Source organism: Brassica napus, unplaced genomic scaffold (genome assembly GCF_020379485.1).
Source record: "Brassica napus cultivar Da-Ae unplaced genomic scaffold, Da-Ae ScsIHWf_263;HRSCAF=436, whole genome shotgun sequence".
Lineage (NCBI taxonomy): Eukaryota > Viridiplantae > Streptophyta > Magnoliopsida > Brassicales > Brassicaceae > Brassica > Brassica napus.
In genome coordinates this window covers 57,501-62,500 of record NW_026015937.1, presented here as the reverse complement: position 1 = coordinate 62,500, position 5,000 = coordinate 57,501, and positions in this window count along the sequence as shown.

Genomic DNA, 5,000 nt, shown 5'->3' with positions numbered 1-5,000 from the left:
CTTTGATTAGAACATTCTTGTTCCCTTGGTGAGGTTATCTCCAAGTGATTTCCCTTTCTTTGAGCCGGACTTGTGTGTCAAATCAAGCGGCCATTGAGAGTTCTAGTAGTATCATTGGGCTTTCCGCATCCCTTTGTGTCACTAAACAATCCATCAGTTCTCTATCTCTTCAGATCGAGTTCATATCATCAGAACCGGTTGAGTGTTCGTTCCTTAGGGTTCTTCAAGTGGTATCAGAGCCACTCTTCCGGTATCTCTTTTCATTCCACCTTTCTCACCTATCACTTTCTTCATATTTTTTAAAAAAAAAAATTCTTCTTCTATCTATCTTTGAATCCGGGCCCCTCTTTACCATCCATAAAAAAAAAAAAGATCTAATCAAAAAAAAAAAAGAGAAAGAAAAGTTTTCAAAAGTTTTCGATTGTGGTTTGGTGGTAGAAGAGTAATCCTGCTGGCCGAGGAGAAATCCGGTCTTGGAGGTGGTTAATACGGATTCCCCTTGTTAAATCTCTTGTCTTTCTATCTTGTCTCTTGGGTGTTTCACTTGGGATTCTCATTTTTGGGATATCTAGTTTGTTCTCTTAGAACTTTGAGGAAAACTCTTTTGAGGGACTATCAAATTGAGTGAAACACGTGTGTGGGCAAGGACAAACACCTGAGTGTGAGAGGGTTTTAATCTAACTTTACCTTGTCTAAGTTTTCAGGTAGCTATGGACAGTGAAGAAGAAAGAAACCGACCCGGAAACTCACATGCCGGGCTATCTAACTTGCAAATGCGTGCTCTCAATGATTCTATGTCTAACTTGTTGAATACAGGTTTGGAGGCGATCCATCAGAGGCTTGATGAACTTCAGGGCCGTCCAACTCAGTCACGTACCAGAACCAGACGTGACCACCCAAGGAGGAACAGCCGGTCCGATCTAGAAATCCGAGAAGAGTCTTATGATGATGATCGATCCATCAACCGTCCAAGGAGAGTTCCTAGGCATCAAAACCGAGGTGATGTCAATCCTTTTGGTAGAAATGAAAGAACCAATGATGGCTTGGGTGGTTTGAAATTGAAAATTCCAAGTTTTGATGGCAAAAATGATCCGGATGCTTTTCTTGAATGGGAAAGAAAAATTGAACTTGTGTTTGATTGTCAAAATTTTTCTGATATTAAAAAGGTTAGACTTGCTGCTGCTGAGTTTACTGGCTATGCTATTAACTGGTATGATCGAGTTGTGACTAGCAGGAGGAGAGCAGGTGAGGCGCCAGTCGATACATGGGATGAGCTTTCCATGCTGATGCGGAGACGTTTTGTTCCCGACCATTACCACCGGGATCTACACCATAAACTCAGGCGTTTGCTTCAAGGTTCTAAGACAGTTGAGGACTATCACCAGGAGATGGAGACCTTGATGATCAAAGCTGATGTAGAAGAGCCCTTAGACGCCACCATGGCCAGATTTCTTACCGGGCTCAACCGGGACATACAAGACCGCATGGAGCTGGAAGACTATGACAGCATGGAGCAGATGCTACACAAGGCTGTGCTGATCGAGCAACAAGTCAAGAGAAAGGGTCTCACTAAACCAACCTTTGCTTCTAAACCGACCTTTGCTTCCAAGCCAAACTATCAAGACAAGGGTAAGTCTTCTTCCACAACAAATACAGCTTTTAAGACTAATGTCCCTGCTCGTGATGATAGAGAAAAGAAAGAAGAGGCTACCAAACGAACTAGAGACATCCAATGCTTTAGGTGTCATGGCCTTGGCCACTATGCCAATCGATGTCCAAACCAAAAGGTGATGGTGCTTTTGGAGAATGGAGAAGTCGAATCTGAAGAAGACAAGGAGGATCTCGGACCAGTGTATGATGATGATGATGAGAAAGAAGCACTTGACTTCCCGGTTCATGGTCCCCTTCTTGTTACTAGGAGGGTCTTGGACGACACCACTGATCCCATCTTTGATGAGGAGGTCGATGGAGTGATCGATGAGTTTTGCTCGACCTTTGTGAAGAGTTCTGATCCGATCTATGATGAAGATGTCCTTGATGAGCCGAGCCATGGTTCACTACTGGTTACTAGGCGTGCCTTGAGTGTCCAACCAAAATCCAATGACAAAGAACAAAGGGAGAATCTCTTTCACTCTAGATGTCTCATTTCTGATAAAGTTTGTTCTTTAATCATTGATGGAGGTAGTTGCACTAATGTGGCTAGTGACACCCTTGTAAAGAAACTTGGGCTTGTTACTCGACCTCTTTCTCGTCCTTTCAGGTTGGAGTGGCTCAATGAGGCCGGAGAACAGTATGTGAAGGAGCAAGTCACAGTTCCACTCTCCATTGGCCGATATGAGGATGAGGTTGTGTGCAATGTGCTTCCCATGGATGCTTGCCATGTTCTTTTGGGCCGGCCTTGGCAATTTGACAAGAAGGCAGTGCATGATGGTTTCACAAACCGGCATTCATTTGATCATCAGGGAAAGAAGATCACCTTGGTGCCTTTGTCGCCTTCGGAAGTTCATCAAGACCAGGTCCAACTTAAGAAGAATCGAGACCAAGACTCTAAAGCTGATAAACCTGAGACCAGTACCAGAAACTCCAACTTCTTTGTCAAGGAAAGTCAGGTAAGGAAGTCTCTTTGCTCTCAAAAGCCATTTCTCTTACTGATTTATAAAGAGTCTCTCTTGGCCTCATCGTCTTCTGATCTTGCACCGGAGATTCCGAGTGAGTTTTTAGGTATCTTGCAGGATTATTCTGATGTGTTTCCAGAAGAAAATCCCAAAGGATTGCCACCGGTAAGAGGCATTGAGCATCAGATTGATCTCGTCCCGGGCGCCTCTCTACCGAACCGACCAGCGTACCGCACCAATCCGGTCGAGACCAAGGAGTTGGAGAAACAGATCAATGACTTGCTTGAAAAGGGATACATCAGAGAGAGTCTCAGTCCCTGTGCCGTGCCTGTTCTACTTGTACCAAAGAAGGATGGCTCCTGGAGGATGTGTGTGGACTGCCGGGCCATAAACAACATCACGGTAAAGTATCGACATCCTATCCCTCGTCTTGATGATATGCTTGATGAACTCCATGGTTCTAAGTACTTTTCTAAGATAGATTTGAGAAGTGGCTATCATCAGATTAGGATGAAAGAAGGTGATGAATGGAAAACGGCCTTTAAAACAAAACTAGGTTTGTATGAGTGGCTTGTCATGCCCTTTGGTCTCACTAATGCACCTAGTACTTTCATGCGCCTAATGAATCATGTCTTGAGGTCTTTTATTGGTCATTTTGTTGTGGTTTACTTTGATGACATTCTTATTTACAGCAAAAGCCTTGAAGAGCACAAACAGCACTTGAAATCTGTTCTTGAAGTCCTTAGAAAGGAACGTTTGTTTGCTAACCTTGGAAAGTGTTCTTTTGGCACAGATCATGTGGTCTTTCTAGGTTTTGTTGTAGGTGCAGATGGCTTGAGAGTGGACGAGCAGAAGGTCCAAGCAATCCGGGACTGGCCGATTCCGACCTCCATTGGTGAAGTAAGAAGCTTCCATGGCCTTGCCGGCTTCTATAGGCGATTTGTTCAAAACTTCAGTACCTTGGCCGCTCCTCTTACTGAAGTAATCAAGAAGAACGTGGGGTTCAAATGGGGACCAGCTCAGGAAGAAGCATTCGAAATCCTTAAAGGGAAGTTGACTCATGCCCCTTTACTTGTACTTCCAGATTTTTCTAAAGCTTTTGAAATCGAATGTGATGCTTCTGGTGTTGGTATTGGTGCTGTGTTGATGCAGGAAGGAAAACCAGTGGCTTATTTCAGTGAGAAGCTGGGAGGAGCCATGCTCAACTACCCCACATACGACCAAGAACTCTATGCCTTGGTGAGGGCCCTTCAAACGTGGCAGCACTATCTTTGGCCTAAGGAGTTCATTATCCACACTGATCATCAGTCTCTAAGACACCTTAAGGGTCAGCAAAAGCTCAACAAGAGGCATGCTCGTTGGATGGAGTTCATTGAGACATTCCCATATGTGATCAAGTACAAACAAGGTAAGGAGAATGTTGTGGCCGATGCATTGTCTCGAAGGTATACTCTTCTCTCAGCTCTTGAAACTAAACTGCTTGGTTTTGAATTTATCAAGGATCTTTATGCTTCTGATCAGGACTTTAAAGAGATTTTTCGAAAATGCCCAAAGGTTGCTTATGGCAAATACTTTCAAAATTCTGGTTTCTTATTCTTTGATAACCGTTTGTGTGTGCCCCAATGTTCTTTGAGGGAGTTGTTTCTCAGGGAAGCTCATGGAGGTGGGCTTATGGGACATTTTGGTGTCAAAAAGACTTACAAGGCGGTTCATGATCACTTCTATTGGCCGAGCTTAATGAAAGATGTGGAACGGATATGTAGCCGTTGTGTGGTGTGCAAGAAGTCTAAATCCAAGTCTTCAAACCACGGTTTGTATTCTGCACTTCCTATTCCTTCTCATCCTTGGGTAGACATTTCTATGGATTTCGTGTTAGGATTGCCAAGGTCTAAGTCTGGACGAGATTCAATCTTTGTTGTTGTTGACAGATTTTCGAAAATGGCTCATTTCATTCCTTGTCATAAAACTGATGATGCCACACAAGTAGCTGATTTGTTCTTTAGAGAGATTGTTAGGTTGCATGGAATGCCTAAGACCATTGTATCTGATCGTGATGCTAAGTTCCTTAGTTACTTTTGGAAAACCTTATGGTCTAAACTAGGAACAAGATTGATGTTTTCCGCAAACTGATGGTCAAACTGAAGTTGTTAATCGAACCTTGTCTGCTCTGCTTAGGTCTTTGGTTAAGAAGAATCTTAGGCTTTGGGAAGAATGTTTACCACATGTTGAGTTTGCTTACAATCATGCAATGCATTCTGCTACGAAGTTTTCTCCTTTTGAAGTTGTTTATGGGTTTAATCCTTTGTGTCCACTTGATCTTTTACCTTTGCCTTTGAGTGAAAGAGTTAGTACAGATGGCAAGAGGAAGGCGGACACTATCAAAAA